The sequence below is a fragment of the Marmota flaviventris genome, chromosome 7, assembly GCF_047511675.1.
Source record: "Marmota flaviventris isolate mMarFla1 chromosome 7, mMarFla1.hap1, whole genome shotgun sequence".
Classification (NCBI taxonomy): domain Eukaryota; kingdom Metazoa; phylum Chordata; class Mammalia; order Rodentia; family Sciuridae; genus Marmota; species Marmota flaviventris.
Genome location: NC_092504.1, coordinates 1,858,338 through 1,877,282, shown reverse-complemented (window position 1 = coordinate 1,877,282; position 18,945 = coordinate 1,858,338). Strand labels below are relative to the sequence as shown.

Below are 18,945 nucleotides of genomic sequence, written 5' to 3'. Positions count from 1 at the left end.
GCTGCGGTAGTGGAGATGAACCCTGGGTCTCACACACTCAGAAATGTCCCAGGACAGAACCCTGGGTCTCACACCCCTGGGCCACACCCCCAGACCCACACATACACTTTAAAATAGGCCAAATGTAACTTTCATAATCATGTATATGTTACTATAACGAAAAAAACCCAACTCCATCTTCAAGAAGCTTACTCACAGGGGCTGGGGCGTGGCTCAGATCTCTGTCCAGCCTCAAAAGGTAGGAGAAGTAGATGAGGAGATGAGGAAGAGAAAGTAACTGGCCACCTAGAGCTGTATGCCAGCTGACATGTCTCAAACAGGAAGCCAAGGAAGTAAAGACACAGCCCTCCTGCCAAGAAATGCTGGGAGGCACCTGGGCAGGCTACAAAAAGTAAGGAGGCTGGATATTCTAAAATAACCTTTATACTTAAAAAGAACGAGAGGATTCCTCTCCACATTCCTTCTACAAATCCCAACTTTAATGATAATAAAGGAATAAAGGAATTTGAAAGAGAAAAGAGGTATCCAAGGGAGGAGACACTGATTTCAATTCACTTAAGTTAGGTTAAAGATATGCTTTTACAGGGCAAGGGGAATAATTAAGATTTCTCTTGTTCATAAATATTTTATTCTCTTAAATAATTAAAAGTATAAATATGAAAAATGATCATTGCAAAAAGAGAAGGGAATACTGATGAAGAAAATGTGGAGTTACAACAAATGAGCAGTCACAGGTACAGGGAAGATAGTGGGAAGAGCCGCACATAGCTGCTGCTCTTCACGTAAGTGCTCAGGAATCACACAACCAACCACTTAGATTCACAGAATTCATACAGTGTGGCTCAGCATACTAAGGAACAGGCAGCTGGGCATCCCACAGAGACACGTGGACTAGAGAGGGTCTACAACACTGGAGGCACTGCCTCAAGGAAAGGAGCCCAGGCAACAGCAGTTGGTTGCCATTAAAAACAGCCCCAACAATAAACAAGATACATTCCTTGTTTTGTGCAGTTGGTGTCCTAGACAGGAGAGACAGAAATGAAGACATATAAGAAAGGCAATGTGTGTGTAGTTCATGGTAGAGCGCCTGCTCAGCATGTATGAGGCCCTGGGCACTATAAAAAAAAAAAAAAGAAATACAGGAGATATGACACATCAAGTAAAGAGCATGATGGGGTGGAGGGTAGGAAGGCGGCAAGAAAACCATCCTTTCCTTGGGACTTCAGTGCCCCATCTTCCCCCTGCCAAGGGTGTCAGCCACAGCCCACTCTGATGGTTTCGTGAACCTAACTAAGCAGAGTCCAATTGGGGAGGTCTCAACACAGAGAGCAGTTGAGGCCTGAGACACTCTCAGAGCCAGGCCGTGAGCAGGACCTGGACTGCTCATTCACTGCCACTTCACTTTGGCCCACCTGGAGTGTATTTGGGTCCCTCTGTGACTGAGGGCAGAGCCTCGTTCTTCAGACACATCTTCATCGGGGTACATGGTTCTGCACAGGCCTGCCACAGAACCAGGTCCCTGTGCCACACTGCTGCTCAGAAGCTCCCTCCTGCAATCATCTCTATTGGTCAGGATTTATCACAGCTACCTCTGCTTCTCCTGCAGAAATGTCCCAGGACAGTAAGGACTCTGACCTGGTTCCCACTCTGATTCAGCAGCAGAGAAGCCTGGAGCCACAGGGAGGCTCACACAAGCCCTTCTTCCCTGCTTCGGACCCAACCTTGACTTGGGGCACAAGGCTAGAGCGCTCCCTAGTCCCAACCAGTGCTTCTCCTCTGTTTCACACATTGTTAATGCGACAGGTCAAGTCCTCGTACTCCTTGTTCACTGCTGACAGGAATGTAAAATGCCACAGCTGCTATGGAAAATGGTCTACTGGTTCCTCAAAAGAGCTAAACCCACCTGGGTTGAAGTGGTGCATACCTGTGATCCCAAAGACTCAGGAGGCTGAAGCAAGAAGATAAAAGTTCAAGGTCAGCCTCAGCAAATTAGCAAGACCCTTAGAGTGTTTCCAAATAAAATTTTTAAAAAGGATTGAGGTTGTAGCTCAGTAATAGGGAACTTGTCTAGCATGTGTCAGGTTATGGATTCAAACTTCAGTAGTATAATAAAAATTTTATTTTTGATTTAAAATTTGAAAAGTTAAATAGAATTTCCATGTGACCCAGAAATTCTACTCCTAAGTATCTATTTGAGATGCCAAAAACACTTTCATAAACAAAGTTGCACAGGAAGGTTCACAGCAGCATTATTCCTAACAGCAAAAAACAACCCCAAAGTTCTCACCTAATAAATGGATAAAGTGGGATCTACCCATCCATACAATGGACAGTATTCAGCATAAAGAGAATAAATTACTTGAAAGCATTCAGCTAAGTGAAAAAGGCCAGACACAAAAGGCACAAGAAGGGATTCCATGCATCTAAAATGCCTGAGAGGGGCAAATCCACAGAAGTAGAATGGTAGCCAAGAGCTGAGGGTCCAGGAGGAGGGGCTGAGGCTGCTCAAAGGCATAAGTCTTTTTCTGGGATGATGAAAACATTTAAGAGGGGCTGGGGATGTGGCTCAAGTGGTAGCGCACTCGCCTGGCATGCCTGCGGCCCGGGTTCGATCCTCAGCACCACATACAAAACAAAGATGTTGTATCCGCCGATAACTAAAAAATAAATATTAAAAAAAAAAAAATTTAAGATTAGGCAGTGGTAACAGATGCTCACTGAATATACTGAAAACCATTAAACTGCACACCATAAAATAGTTTGTGAATATGTTTTGTGAATTTTATATCAATCAAAAAAGTTAAACCTGCAGTTGAACAAGAATGGTATTAAGACATTAAATCTCATCACTCGTGTTTCTGTAAAAACTGGTATTTTCTCTCTAATGCATACTGAACACAGCAGGATACCTGCTGCACAAACAGAATTCTAGGAACTGGTCAACCACATACTTCCCTGCTGCTCACTGCCTGGCAGCCTATCCTGTCCCAAGACAAGACCAGTTCAGTACAGGGACAGGGGACACAGGGAAGAGCCTACAACTCATGAGGGAGGGGCCCTGGAAATAGCAAGAACACCAGAAAGTACAGAGCCTTGCCTCAGCTCCTTCCAGGCAGCAGCCAAAACACACTGTTAGGACCAGGCAAAAAGTCTTTTGGTACTGACAGAGGAGTCCTGCCCAGCAGAGATCCCCCATGAGCTCCTGACCTCCATCTCATTTTGTTTGCAATGCTGGGGACTGAACCCAGAGGCACTCTTCGACCAAGCTACAACCCCAGACCTTGTTTGCTTATTTTTTTAATACCTTTATTTTATTTATTTTTAGTGGTGTGGAGGATAGAACCCAGTGCCTCACATGTGCTAGGCAAGTGCTCTACCACCACAGGGTTTAAGTTGCCCAGGCTGGCCTCAAACTGCCACAGCCTTAGCTGGGAATACAGGTGCGCAGACTGCACCTGGCTCAGCCTCCACTTCACAAGGGCCCTCAGCAGAGGGCTGCCAGGCATCTAAGGGGAACTTACCACGAGAGACAAGAGCTTTAAAGCAAAAGCAAACTAGGATCGTAGGAAAACACCCAATACAGGGAAAGGGAGAGAGCTGGCAAGTACACTCCCATTGTCATTAAGACAACCTTTCTTTCAGTTCTTCTCTGGATCCCAGTGCCTCCCAGGAGGTGAAATGGGTGCTGAGGAACAGTGCAGTGGGGAGTTGTGTTTTTGTTTTGCAGTACTGGGGAACCCAGGGCTAGCACATGCAAAGCCCACACTCTAGCACTGAGCTATACCCTGCCCAGCAGAGGGAATTTTACATCACACTTTACACCAACACATGAACATATTAAAGTTTTTATTTCTATTTTTTAAAAAATACGGTGAAAATATAAACATATTTCCAAAATAATTAAAAATAACAACACTCTCTATATAGTAACATTCATAAACGCTAAGGGAACAAAAGGCAGCCAGATATATGCTTCCTATAATCCTGGCCAAAGAGGAGGAGAAAGGCAGGAAGAAGGGAGATAGGAAAGGAGCAGGCAAAGAAAGCGGAAAGGAAGGAGAGAGAGGAGGGAGGGGAGAAAGGAAAGGAGGAATGAGTGTTGGGAGGAACCAGGAGAAAAATGAAGGCAAGAGGTAGGAAGGAAAGACAGGAGGAAAAGAGAATGTTAAAGATCATCCCAGTGGACCAGCCACATCATAGTAGTTCCAGGAAAAAAAGACAGAAAATTTAAAAGAGCAATAAATTCAAAGGTCCTATAATCAAAAGGTCAGAAAGAGTCAGTGAGTGGCAACAGATGGATGTAAAAGAGCCCACAAGCCTTCCAGGGGGCTTCAAACAGGCTACAAGCAAAACCAGAAACCCGAAGAGCAGTCAATTCAAAGAGGAAATGCACATGGGGAGTTAAAAGATGATGAAAAAATGCCTTCAAGTTTTTGAGAAAAAAAATTACTTCCAACCGGAATCACATACCCAGCCAAGCTATCCATCAAGCATAAGCACAGAACAGCTAATTTGGGGGCACATAAGGTCTTTTTTTTTAATTTTTTAATATTTATTTTTTAGTTTTTGGCGGACACAACATCTTTATTTGTATGTGGTGCTGAGGATCGAACCCAGGCCACACGCATGCCAGGCAAGCGTGCTACCACTTGAGCCACATCCCCAGCCCCCACATGTGGTCTTAATAATGTCACCTGCTACACACTTGAAGATAACTACCAGATAGTATGTCACCAAGATGTAAAGGTGAACCACACCAGGCACGAGACACCAGAAGAACAGAGGCTCTGCCCTAGAAGGTGACCCAGACAGCTGTGCACAGGCCAGTTCAGGCCTGGAGAAAAGTCGCTGAGAAAGGATGGAACTGACAGACCTAGTGTAGCTGACCATACCATTAGAGTTTGAAAATTGGGGGCTGTATTAGTAATAGATGCATGGAAACTAAGCAAACAGCAAAATTATTGCCACCAGGAAAACAAAAAGTCATATAACTAAATATTACACATCACAACATATGGTTTGGCTGTACAACAATTTATAAACATTCACTTAAACCAAAAATCACAATAAAGTGCAGTGAATTATAGGTGGCTGGAAGTCTTTGCCACTCTACCCAGTACAAGAGGAAACCCATTTCTTACCATTTCAGTTTGGATATGATGTGCCCCCAAAAGCCCAAGTGTGAGACAAATGCAGAACATTCAGAGGTAAATGATTAGATCATGAGAGTTATGACCTAACAGGCAGATTGACCCACTGATATGGATTAACTGGGTGGTAACTGCAGGCACGTAGGGTTGGCTGGAGGAGGCAGATCACCAGGGTGTACCCTTGGGGTTTCTATTTTGTCCCTCTGCTTCCTGGTTGCCATGTTCTGAGCTGCCTTCACTATGCCCTTCCATGATACTCTTTCTGCCTCAACTCTGGCCCAGAGCAATGGAATTGGCCAACCATGGACTGAACCTCTGAAACTGTGAGGCAAATAAATCTTTCCTCCTCCGATTGTTCTTGTTAGGTCATTTGGTCACAGTGACACAAAGATGACTAAAATAGAAGTTGGTACACAAGAGTGGGGTCAATGCTGTGAGTGACCAAACTATTTGGTTCAGAAACCTTTAGAGCTGGTTGCTAGGGGAGGAATTCTGAAACGTTTAGTGATGCAAACTGGAAAAACTTTATTTTTTATTTTATTTTTTATTGTTGGTTGTTCAAAACATTACATAGTTCTTGATATATCATATTTCACACTTTGATTGAAAGGAAAAACTTTATAGAGTGTTTTAAGTGGAGCTTCATGGGTGATTCTGATGGAAGTGCAGAACACCGGAATGACAATAGGACTATGGACAGTGAAGACTGGGTTCACGAGGACTGTACTGGAAATTGACTAGAGGTCACTCATGTTATGTTTGGCAAAGAAGTTATCTACATTTTTCCCATGTCCTGAGACTTTCTGTGAGGCTGAATTTAAAGGCAATGGACTAATTAATCTAGCAGAGGAAATTTCAAGGCAGCACAGCATACAGGTGGTGGCATGAACAATGCTGGCAACTTTTAGCCAAGTTTACTGTGATAACTAGGAGCAGAAAGCAAGGCTGAAAGAGTTGAAAAACTTGACCATCTGCCCAGAAAAGGGCAAGTAAAACTGAGCTAAGGAATGTGTGGTTGTTAGGGAGGACTAGTGTTATAGCCACTAACGAGATGCCAAAGACTTTACCCAGAAACAATAGGAAAGACGGCTTGAGGGCACCTCAGGTGTGGCAAGACCTCACTCATCCAAGGCTCAAAGGTATAAAAGTAAAAATTCCTTTGAGAAGAGACCATGGGGGCACTCTGCTTGCATAGGGTGGCCTAGGAAGTTGTTTTACCCTGCTAGGCTCAGCTGCCCTAGCACTCAGAGGCTGATACAGCTGTGGTCCCAAGAAGCTTGGCTACTGCTTAAGATAGTGGCAGAATTTTGGTATCAACCACAAGGTGCTGGTTCTGCAAGAATGTAGGATCCTGGAGTTAGGGAATCATGGAGGCTTCCATCAAGATTTCAAAAGAAGGGCTGGGGATGTGGCTCAAGCAGTGGCGCGCTCGCCCTGGCATGCGTGTGGCCCGGGTTCAATCCTCAGCACCACATACAAAGATGTTGTGTCCGTCGAAAACTGAAAAATAAATATTAAAAAATTCTCTCTCTCTCTCTCTCTTAAAAAAAAAAAAAAAAGATTTCAAAAGAAGGACTGAGGGGCCAAGCAAAATGTAGTAGGTTCAAAGAGTCCCTGCAGGCTGCTCTGAGAGGGTGATGCATGAAAATATGACAAGGGAGCTAAAGCTACAACAGAGAACCCCAAGATTAAGAAATGCCAGTGGGATGGGATATAACTCAGTTGATAGAGTACTTGCCCCACATGAATAGGCTCTGGGTTCAATCCCCAGCACCACAAAAAAAAAAAAGCCAATACTGTGAGACATCTGCTGAGGAAAGCTTCAGGAATCAGGCAGAGAAAAAGCCAAGAGGCCAGGTGGGCTGCAACCACTAAGACCACAGGGGCGGGGCCACCATGTGCTAGATGCCATGTGCTCTGGAAGCTGAACACAGAGCTACAGGACTTATTTACCTATCTGAATTTCAGTCTTGCTTTGATCCCATCCCTTCTTTCTATGCCCCCGTTTCTCCCCTCTGGGATAGAAATATTTACTCTGTGCCTTTCTATATTGGATATATATAACTTGCTTTTGATTTTTACTCTCACAGTTAAAAGACTTTGCCTTGAGTCTCAGATGAGCTTTTGGACTTAAGATCTGGGGCAATGCCAGAACTGTTAAGATTACTGGAGACAGACTAAATGTATTTCACAGTATGAGATGGGGGTGAGCTTTAAGGGTCAGGGGTGAAATGTAATGGTTTAGATATGAGGTATCCCCCCAAAAGCTCATGCATGAGGCAATTCAAGAATTTTCAGAACAGAATGATTAGATTATGAGAGGTGTGAACTAATCTGTGGATAAATTCACTGATGGACTAACTGGGTGGTAGCTATAGGCAAAAGGTGTGAATGGAGAAAGTAAGCCATTAGAGCTATGCCTTTGAGATTTATAGTTTGTCCTTGGTGAACTGAGCTCTTTCTGCTTCCCAGTTGCCATGTCCTGAGCTGTTTTCCTCTGTCACACCCTTGCACCATGAGGTTCTGCCTCATCTTGGGCCCAGAGGTATGGAGTAGACTGACCATGGACTGAACCTCTAAAACTGTGAGCAAAAATAAACTTTTCTTCCTCTACATTGTTCTTGTCAGGTATTTTGGACATAACAAAAAAAAATAAAAGCTGAATTACACATAAACCCTGAGTATGGCAAGGCCCCCTTGAGTCCCTGCCTTCACCAATAAAATATGTATGGCAAGAGTAAAGCCATGACAGTTCTCATCCTTGCCTTAAAAGAACTGCAGGCCTGGTATTTAGGTCCCTGGAAGAGTGCTTATCTACATGCTTAAGGCCCTGGGTTCCATTCTTAGCACTGCAAAAAACAAAATAAATTGAAATTTCACTTCCTCCTACCTAGAGCCAGTAACCATGCTATGAGAAGCCCAAGCAGGTTCACAGAATGGCCCATACTGGAGAGCACAAAGTCAGGGCCAAGAGACAATCCTAACCAACCACCAGCATCAAGAAGCCAGACACACAAAGGAAGCGAGCTGATACCCAGACAGAACAGAGGACATATTAATCCTGGTAAACCACGTCCAAACTACAAAACTGAAAAAAAAAAAAAAAAAATTCATTGTATTTTTAGCACTAAGTTCATAACATAATATTGGGAATAATGGAATGAAGTGGGTGGGGAGTAAGAAAGCTAAAGCCTCATTTCTACAGAAAGAACTTAATATATCAATTTGAAAGTTCCAAAATTAGCAAATTCATGTGTGTGTGTGTTTGGGTTTTCTGGTAAATAAATACCAGAAGCAGCAGTTAAAAGAGCAGTGAATCAAGGTGGCAGAGAACATACCTTCAACCATACACCTCCCAGAGCAGCTTCTCTTCAGTATGTGTCTTGGTTTAATAAAGAAAAAGATAGGGGCTGGGATTGTGGTTCAGCGGTAGAGCGCTCACCTAGCACGTTCAAGGACCTGGGTTTGATCCTCAGCACCACATAAAAATAAATAAAATAAATGTATTGTGTCCAACTACAACTAAAAAATAAATATTAAAAAAAAAGAAAAAGATAAATTAGAAGCCAGGCACAATGGCACACATCTGTAAACCCAGCGGCTCAGGAGGCTGAGACAGGAGGATTGTGGGTTCAAAGCCAGACTCAGCAACTTACTGAGACCTCTAAGCAACTCAGCAAGACCCTGTCTCTAAATAAAATACAAAATAGGGCTGGGGATGTTGCTCAGTACTTAAGTGCCCCCAAGTTCAATCCCTGGTATAAAAAAAAAAAGAAAGAAAGAAAGAAAAAGATAAATTAGAAACATGAGTAAAGATTTTTGGTTGGTTAGTTCCAAGTTCCCCTCTAATTTTCTACATAAAAAAAAATTTTTCCTAAAACTTATTTTCTGATTATATATATTAAAAATAATAATTATACTTTCTATTTTGCCATAATGGTATGTCTGGAAATTGCACATTCTTAAAAATAAGACTTCTATGGGCTCCAGGTGAGAACTCACAATTTAGATCCTATGCTGAGGGCTCACAGGTGAGGAGGCACCTCCGAGATCTCTGGGCAATAGGAGGGAAGAGAAGCACACAAGACAAGGCTGCTTTCCCAAGATACCAGAGGAAATATCAATGGCCACTACTGCGAGACAAGGACAACCCATAAGGAAGGAATCGCAAGAACAGGGCCAGCCTCAAGAAGCCAGCAGCTCACTTGAACTGCAGGGCAGGCCTCCACGCTCCAGCATCCTTCTCTGCCTTCAGAGCCACCTGGGACTCCTCCTGAAGCAAAATGTAGAGCAAGGACAAAACCCTGTTAAAATACATTTTCACTTGTAATGGGCCATCAAGACACAGATTTCCCTACCTCAGAAGTTCTGAACAGGCCCCTAAAGGAAGTGGAGAAGATAATGACCCATAATTTGTTTGTTGCTATGTCTTCTGAACCAGCAGACAGCCCCCCTCCACGGACCCACAGCAGAGGCCTGAGAGAAGGGCACTGGACACCTGGCCCCTCACTGATTCAATCCACTAATTTTTAGCCCGCGGCCAGCACAGGCTTCATAAATGAAGGTTCAGATACGTGAGAAACCCTCAGGGAGTTTGAATTAAAGAGACAGGCTCTAATTACCTTTAAACCAGCTCCAGGACGGCTTCTCCTAGCTCCAGCCTCCAGCCACCTACTAATGGTAGCGAGGTTTACTGAAGAGGCTAGCGAGAGAGAGAGAGAGAGAGAGAGAGAGAGAGAGAACACGCCAGGGAGTGGACTTTTATTGGGGAACAAAAAATTCTGGGGAAAATCCCATCCAATGAAGATTAAGGGGGGGGGGGGGCAGTGTCCCAAGGTCAGGTGCAACGATTGGGTCTTCAGAGTAGTGGCCAGACACACCTCCACATGGACAAGCCCTCGGACCTGAGAAGGGTGGGGAAAGCTCTGGACACAAAGATGTGTCTAAGCGCCTCTCACCCAGCCAGGGAGGTAACTCAAATCACATGCAAGGATGGCCTTCCACATTAATTAACTGAGGTTCTCACAACAACCAAGAACATCCTAATATCTTGAGAAATACATTCAAGTTTAGCTTCATTGTCTTCCCAGGTAAACAATGAATGAACAGGAATCACTCCTGTTTCAAAGGAACTGTAAGAAGCTACATCTTGGAGAATTTTTCTTTTCAGATTTCAGAACTCAACCAAAAAGAACCCAATAAACTATGAATGTGACACAGAATCCCAGCTCATCTTCTACAAATTATTCACAATTTATTTCAGATAAAACAAAAGGGAGGCAAACCAAATTTACCCAATTGTACCGTTCTCAGAAACCTCATCTTTTGAGTGTTCACTTTGGGTGGTGCTGCTACCATTCTGAAATGCCCCTCGCTCCCCCACATGAGGAAGACTGAGCTGCCTGGAGCTGAACAGGCTTTCCCACGCCACCAGGCCAGCTCATCCTCCATGCCAGGATACCATGTGTGTAAACTTGAATACACAAAGCAAGGGCTAAGCGGGGAAGGAATGCCACCCAGGCACCAGCCAGCACTCAGCCACGTCCAGGGCATACCTAGACCAGAACCTGAGGGTTCTCCCAGCCACCATCCATCCGTCACAAAACTCCTGAGCTCACACGCATCTTGGGGTGGGGTGGGGGATGGGACTGCAGGTAGGGCACAGTCCTGGGGATGCAAACATGAATTGAAGAGACAAGTGCCCCACCTGCAAGTTTCCCTCAAGGGCCGGTGGGGGAAAACAAATGGGGTCATCACCACACCAATAAAGTCTAATTAGCCAAAGAAGACTGGGCAATCAGAGGGGTACAATTTTAAAGGGGTCAGTGTGGTCTTTACTGAGAAACTTATATTTGAGTAAATCAAGTTAACAAATTGTTTTCATTTCATAATGGCTCTTTCTTGTTTCTGAGCTCAGAAACTGAAATAGATGTAAACGTTTACAAAAAAAAAGATACTTTATCTGGACAGGGAACGACATCTCCATCTCTCTGGTTCTGTCAGACAGAAGCTCAGAAGTCACCACTGACAACTTCCCCTATATCTCTCAGGCCCCCAAAACAACACACTATTAATTTCACTGCAGAATCCACTTCAGCTAAGCGTGTCCACTTCTCGCCATACCACAGTCCCAATGCTAGCTGACCACTGAGGTCCTCCACCAGTGCTCTCAACTTGAGGGTGTCAGAACCACAAGGGCTTTTGCTAGAACCCAGATTGCTGGACCCACTCCAGAGCATGTGACTCAGTGAGTCTAGGGCAGGACCAGAGAATCTGCATTTCTAACAAGTTCCAGGTGATCCACACTGCCAGTCTGAAGACCAGACCTTGAGAAACCCAGGACGAGGCTATGACACAGTACCAAGCCCAGAACTATGTGCTGCCTGGCTCATCTCCGAGAACTCGATTCTTACTCATGGCACCCACCACGTTCCCACAGTTAGAAACAGGAAAACAGGGAATGGGGAGGCACATCTCTTGGACTTTCCCCTCTGACATGATATCACTTTCCACCAACCAAAACTACACCATATGGCTACACCAGATTTCAAAGGGACAGGGGCTGTTCAGCCCTGTCAGGTATACCCAAAGCAAGAACAATGGAAAGACCCTAACCTGATAAAACCCACTGCTGTCTGTCTAAATCCTACACCTAGAGAACGCGAGGAATATGCTCTCCTAAGCACATGGATTTGTGTCACCCTTTCAAAGGCCTCACATTGCTCTTTGAATGAAAAACAGAGTCTAAAAGAACTTACCTCACCCTCCCCCACACAACATCTGGCACCTCTGCAGCCTCACCCTCTGCTCCAGCTACACCCACTTGGTTCTTCTCCTATCACAGAGCTTTTGCACAGGCTCTTCCCTCCACCTGAACACCCACCCCAACCTCTACTGAGCCAACACCCAAGTCCCCTCTCTGCCCCAGCGCCAATATTACAGGAAGTCTTTCCTGATACCCCATCAGGCATAACCTCCCTACCACATGCACCTAGATCTTTCATGACATATTAAGGGGAATTCTGAATGCACATGGAGGTGAACAGAATAGGTAGAACCCACATACCCTCAGCATCATCAGCATGTCTCTAACTAACTGGCCTAATGCACCTAATCCAGACATGCTGAATCAGCTGGTGCCCTCATCAAGCCCGGCCTCCTTGTGTAAGCGAACAGGTTGCTGGTCACAGTTCTGCTGATGGGCAGCCCAGTGGTGTAGGTTAGCATGCTCCTTTGTCCCACTAGTTACATGCGGAAGCGTGGTCAGATGCAGGCTTGATTTGTTTTTGTTATTTCGTTTTGGCAAGGCTATTTTATAGGTTTTTAAAAGATTTTTGTCCACTCTCTCCCGTTTCCCCCTTCACAGGTCTCTAAACTCTGGGGGACCAAGGACACAGGTCCTATATCACTGCACAGTTGATGTTCACCCATCTGTTCAGTGAGTAAAACAATGTCAGGGAAGTACAAAACCTTAAGTGTTGAGGAGTGCTATTGGCTAAATTATATTGTTACACTGTATGCATGTGTGAATGAGTAACAACTAATCCTGTCAGTATGAACAACTGTAATGAACCCATAAAAAATGTGGGAAGAAAAAAAGCACCTACAAATTATAAATAAATAAAAGAAGTACAAAACTATAATGACCCACCCTTCCACCTGTGGACAGACAACAATGTTGAAATGATAAGTCCCAGAGTACAGAACCAGCAGTCAGCTCTGCAGAAATCCTCTCTCCATCGCATGGTGCCTGGTGACTTTGGGTCAGTTTCTTAACACCTCTGAGATTTAGTTTCTTGCTGTGAGGATCCAGGGACAGGGAGTAAAGAATATTCACTGCTCAAAGCTGCATACAGCAAAGTTCTACACAGATGGCACCAACTTCTAATCTTTGGGGGATAGCCAGGCACCACGGCGCACTCCTATAATCCTAGCAACTGGGCAGGCTGAGACAGGAGGGTCACAAGTTCAAAGCCAGCCTCAGCAACTTAGTGAGACCCTATCTCAAAATAAAAAAGGCTGGGGCTATAGCTCAGTGGTAAAGCACCCCTGGGTTCAATCCCCAAATCGTCACCATCATCATAATCTTTGGGGGAAAGTAATACAGAAAAGCAATACAATATTTCTAACATCTTGATTTTTTTTAAATGTAAGAATTCCCATTCTTTTTTTTTTTATTTTTTTAGTTGTTGATAGGCCTTTATTTTATTTATATATTTATATGTGGTGCTGAGAATTGAACCTAGTGCTTCACATATGCCAGGCAAGTACGCTACCACTGAGCCAGCCACAGCCACAGCCCCAAGAATTCCTAATCTTATGAAATAAAAATCCTTAGAAAAACAAATAATGCCCAAAAGCTGTCTCCACTTGTCCACTGTGTGCCTTCTACATCCAAGCACTGAAGGTAATTCAGAAAGTCCTCCCCTGAAAAACTCATGACCTAGAGAAGAAGGTAGGGTAGGACCCTAGGTAGCATGCTGCCTATATAAGAGGGCATTCAAAAAGGCATGACAAGGGGCTGGGGTTGTGGCTCAGCGGTAGAGCGCTCACTTTGCATGTGCAAGGCCCTGGGTTCGATCCTCAGCACCAAATAAATATATAAATAAAATAAATTTATTTTAAAAAATGACATGACAAATTGGGCACAAGACAAATGCATACAGTGCCAAGGGCCCAGGGTCTGCAACGCTAGCGGAAAGGCTTCCCAGAGACAAGGGATAAGCCATCAGAAAAACACACAGCACAAAACAAGACCACTCAGGAAGAAGTGACAACATTTGCAAAGATTCACAGGACAGAGCATAGCTCATCCAAGAGCACCTGGCAGCCTGACAGTGAGATCTTGGGGCAACCACAGGGGTTGGCCGGAGAAGACCCCAGAAAGACAGGCAGAGACCACACAGCATGTTCCAGATCCAGGGCTTCCTCTTCTAGGCACAGTGGAGCACCAGGATGCATCTTAGGCAGACAGGTGAGATCAGAGCCTCCTTTTGGAAAGAACAGAAGTAGATCAGAAACTAAGGCCACCTTCCCTTTCACTGGTTTACTCTGAGGCAAAAATCAGGCCAACACTACCCAATTTTGAAACTGTAAATATTGGACTTCCTAGACCACCTCTCTTCCTCTTCATCCCTCCATACTGCCAAGACCCAGTCCCATTAAAGCTGCATCAGCTCCCTCTTCCCATTCCTGCCTCCTGTACCTTGGTAAATCACGGTCCTCTATTCTAGTACTGGTCCACAGGCCTCCTCACTGAACTTTATCACCAGCACATGGCCCTCCCATTTCTAGTCTTACTACAAGACAAACATGCTCACACCAACCGCTTCATTCCTATCACATCTAAGACATCTCACATCCCCAGTATCACACAGAAGACAGAGATCCTTCATTCAAAGAGTTGCTGAATGCTTGCCAGTCATTCAGGTACCAGTCTAGGCACTGGGGGTACAAAACAGCCAAAGCCAAAGGAGAACATCCCCACCCTCACAGACATCTCCGTGTAGTCAGGAAAGACAGGAAATTTGTGAAATGTCAGAAGAGAAGTGCTCTGCAGATGACACTCCAGCAGAGCAGAGTGTCAGGCAGCAGCAAAGTATTCACACTACTGGTCAAGGATGGTGCCTGAAGAGGATTTGGGGCAAAGACCTCAAGAGGAAGAGAAGCAAGTCACAAAAGCATCTGGGGAGCATCAGGCAGAAAGACCAGCATATTGTAGTAGTCTGAGACAGAACAGGACAGGGCTTGGGGCCAGTACGTCTGCCTGGGACAGACAAGAATAGGGTCTGGGCAAAGATGGGGGCAGCCCCAAATGCTACAGCATACAAAGGCCTGCCAAAGAGGCAGGAAAGCAGGGGCAGCCTTCTAGTGTGGGTCCCAAGCTGAAACCTGGCTGAAGGGATTAATAGGAAAAGCAAGCCCAGCCCATGTATACACTGTGGGGAGGGGTACGCATATAGGATAAAAACACTAAAACTAATCATGCAAGGCCTGGGGAAAAGCATTGCAAAAGGTCAGGCAGGCCAAGGTGGAATAAATGCAGCAGAAGCCAAAAAGCCCAGCAAGAGACAGGTCTTGACCTCAAAGAGCAAAGAGATCCTTGAAAAGTGGGACTCACAGGACCACATCTATGTCTTAGGAAGACAAGGAAGGATGTCAGGAACTGACTGAGACAGTAAAAAGGGGTCAGGACCATGCTTCCTGGTGTAAAACACGAAATCCTTATTGAAGTATACAGACCTCCTAACAGCATGACAGACTTTATTTGTATCAACTCTTTCAACTTAAGTCAACTTAAAAAGTGAGGTTCCAGCTCTCACCAGAAAGCAGGGGGAAATCACTTGTTTTTAAAACATATCCACTAGTATAATTCCTATCCTTATGTTTTTTGATGAAACCATTGCAGCAATTAAGATACTTTGAAAACTCATCAGTGGGGGCTGGGGTTGTGGCTCAGTGGTAGAGTGTGAGCCTTGCATGTAATCCCAGTGGCTCAGGAGGCTGAGGCAGGAGGATCATGAGTTCAAAGCCAGCCTCAGCAAAAGCAAGGCACTAAGCAATCTGCAAGACCCTGTCTCAAAGTAAAAAGGGCTGGGGATATGGCTTAAGGGTTGAGTGCCCCTGGGTTCAATCTTTGGTACCAAAATAAAATAAATAAATTGGCCTCAAAAGCTATACTGAAACCAGCAGATATAAAGTGCTTGAGTGTCTCTGGGTGGCCAATGACAAGTCTCCCCCAATTATACTCAATGTAAAAAATATTCCCCAAGAGAAAAACTAACAAGTCAGTTTGTAAGTTCAGAGCCTCCTCCTCCAGGGCTTCCATATCATCTCTTGATTTTTTACTTTCTATACTTTCTTTTTTACCTTGTCCAGTGCTACAGAGAACACAGCATGAGGTTCAGCAGCAAAGCTTGCTCCAAGTTGGTGCAGGTACTGCTTGCAACATTTCATAGCTAATTTCCATTTACATCTGAGTAAGCCACAAAGAGCAAAGGAAGCCACCCTGCCTGGCAAATGCATCTTGCTCCCCAGTTAAAGCAAAGTGACCTTAGCCCGGCCCTGTCCTCTCCACATTCAGCTTCTTCCTTTTCTGCTCCAACATGACTTACAAAAGACAGCAAGAAACAGGTCCAATGCTGGTATTGATTTTTTTTTTTTACCCTATGTCATATGCCCATTTAAATACTCAGCTTTTATGGAATGCATGCCATGGGAAGGTATCAGCAGAGGCAGGCTGCCCAAGATGATGACAGAGTCCTACCTCCAAAAGCTCATCCAAAAGGGGAGAAGGGTCACATGTGGCTCTTAATAGGCTGTGTACTGTGCTCAGAAAGGAAGATAAGCAGTGGTCCATGCCCAGCAAGAGCCCACACAAAAGCCTAGAGTCAGGACACCACACATCTGGGGCAAAAGAGGAAAGTGAGGTGAGGACACCAAAATGATTATCCAAAGTTGTACACCTTTTATAGACTGACCAGTTCTCAAAAAAAAAAAAAAAAAAAAACCACCAGATGAACACATCTATCTCCAGGGCTAGGGACGCTCCAGGCCCCCGTCTCCTTCACCAGCACCACAGAGAAAGGGAGAAGGGAAGACTCACATCTTCAATTCTCAGTATTTAATGCATTTACTACTTAGGTTATTTTACTGGATTGGAAAGGCCAGGGCAAAATAAGCTTGAATTATGAACTTGAACCCCATCTCAGCACATCAGTCTATATGTGCTCTTACTTGGTAAAAAGAACCACACAGCTCACACGGCACACATTTATTACTGTTTTCTGTCCTCTCACCAGCACTTCTTACTAAGTCAGTCTAATTCCACCTACTTTCACGTTTTACACTGAATCGCCAAAACTGCTTTTAAAAAAAAAAAAAAGGGAAGTAACTAATTAGTTCACATTCTGCCATGTAAGTACATCTTTTCAAGTCTGACTACTGCTAGAAAGAGAGGACATCAAATGATGGAGGGCTGAGCTCACTCCTAACTAACCCACAGGGTCTCCAATTCCTGACTCATTCTGCAATTCTGACTTAAAATTCATCTGGTTCCTCACATTTCAGCCGGCATTGGTTTAATAGCTCTACATATATTGGTTGCATAAAAATAAACCCAGTGGTCACATTTACCTTATTTTTTGCTGTCTGTTAGTTTGCATGTTACATAGGAACACACCAGATATTCATATTCACACACAAGAATTGTCATGATCCTTTGAAATTCACCAAGTTTTATCTGGCGCTGTTAAAATGGAACGTTTACCACTGCAATCAGAGACCAGCCTATTTGGAAGTCAAGAGGGAAGGATTTTCACACTGAATAGACAGATGGGAGCTCTTCACAGAAACTCCCAAGCAAGCATTAGGTCCTCACTCCACCAACCATCACACCAAACTGAAGGCTGTTGGGCAGCGAGAAAATGGAAGGAGAGAAAAGGAAATGACTCAAAGTCACCATCAGGCATAAGTCCTCCGCATCGCCAGTCGGCGGTTTAGATTTGAACTCTCAGGTCCTGGGGAATGGGGGCTTCTGCGCCCACAGGACTGGCTTCTTTCGCCTGGAGGCTGCGTTTTGAGTACCGGTGCCCTCCTCGCGTTACCTATGGAACCAGAACACTTGAAGCCCCGGGGGGAAAGCAGGAGGCTCCAGTCCCAGCGCCACACCGGGATGGCTCCTCGCTCTCAGCGCTGACAACCTTCGGAGAAGCTTAGAGCTGCTAACGCGATGCAGCGCGATCCCGGGATTTAACTCCTTTAAAAGCCAAGGCCTCGGAGCGGCTGGCCGACTGCGGCACTCGGGCCGCGCTGCGCCCCGGCTGACCGCCCCGGCTGGCCGCGGCGACGCACGTTCGGAGCGGCCAGGGCGTCGCGGCAGACGCACTTTCGGGGCTGTTTCTGGCGGGATGTCAGAAGGCTGGACGCCGTGGCCGGTCCGCGCAGCGCCTCGCCCAGTCCCCAGCAGCCCAATCTGAGTGGCGTTCGCCACGAACCGGATTCTGAACCGCCGGCCGCGCGAGGCCCGGCGCGCCGCCTGCGCCCGCGGGGCTGCCGCTCTCCGGGGCCGGGGCGCGGTCGCCGGCCGAACGGGCGGGTCCGGGCACCGCGCCTCCACCTGCCGGGCCGGCGGCCGCGGCCCGGGCGCGCCGCGCTGACCAACGGCCGCCGCCGGACCTCCCGCGCACAAAGCGCCCGGCGCGACCCCGCCGCCGCGCCCCTCCCACCGCGGTCGCCGGGCCGGCGCCCCGCGCCGCACAAAGGCCGGCGGGCCCGCAGCGCCGCGGAACAAAGGCGGCCGCCGGCCGGCACAGGTGCACGGCCGCCGGGCCCAACATGGCCGCGCGCCCGCCGCCCCGTTAGCCGCCGCGCCCGCGGCCTGCGCCCGCCCGGGCCTCGGCCTATGCCCGGGCCGGCCCCGGCCGCCCGCCCGCCCGCCCGCCGCCCAGGCCTCCAGCCTCGCTCCCCACCCGCCGCCCGGCCCGCCTGGCGGTTGGCGGCCGCCCAGTGACCTGGCTGCGTCGCATCCTCGGCGGCGTCCGGCGGCGCGGTCCGGCGGGCAAGGCCGCTGAGGGCAGCGGCGGCCGAGGGGGCGGCGGCGGGCGCAGCGCGGCCAGGCCGAGGCTCTCGCGCGCGGCGCCGACCCCGCCCCCGCGCCTCCCGCCCGCCGCCGCCGCCGCCGGGCCGCCGCCGCCCCCAGAAGCCGCGGGAAAAGTGCGCGCCGCTGATTGGCTGCCGCTTCGCGGCGCCCGCGGACCGGGCTTTTCAAATCCGCGCCGGGGCCGCGCGCGGCGGG

At 46.8% G+C, this 18,945-nt stretch overlaps 1 protein-coding gene across 6 annotated transcripts in view; it reads right to left on the bottom strand.

Annotated features, from left to right (window-relative positions):
* The window catches only part of Nsd2 (nuclear receptor binding SET domain protein 2), a 77,712-nt gene extending 58,973 nt beyond the window's left edge, over positions 1-18,739 (bottom strand). For 3 of the 6 annotated variants that reach the window (XM_071614084.1, XM_071614088.1, XM_071614089.1), the window contains exons 1-2: positions 18,662-18,739; positions 13,974-14,140 (exon numbers count right to left, since the gene is read on the bottom strand). The gene's annotated coding sequence lies outside the window, so the exon portion shown is untranslated. Of the gene's footprint in view, positions 1-13,973; positions 14,141-16,416; positions 16,599-18,661 lie in introns of those variants that run through there. The other 3 variants (XM_071614086.1, XM_071614087.1, XM_071614085.1) reach the window with 2 other exon arrangements.
* Positions 18,740-18,945: the final 206 nt, after the last annotated feature.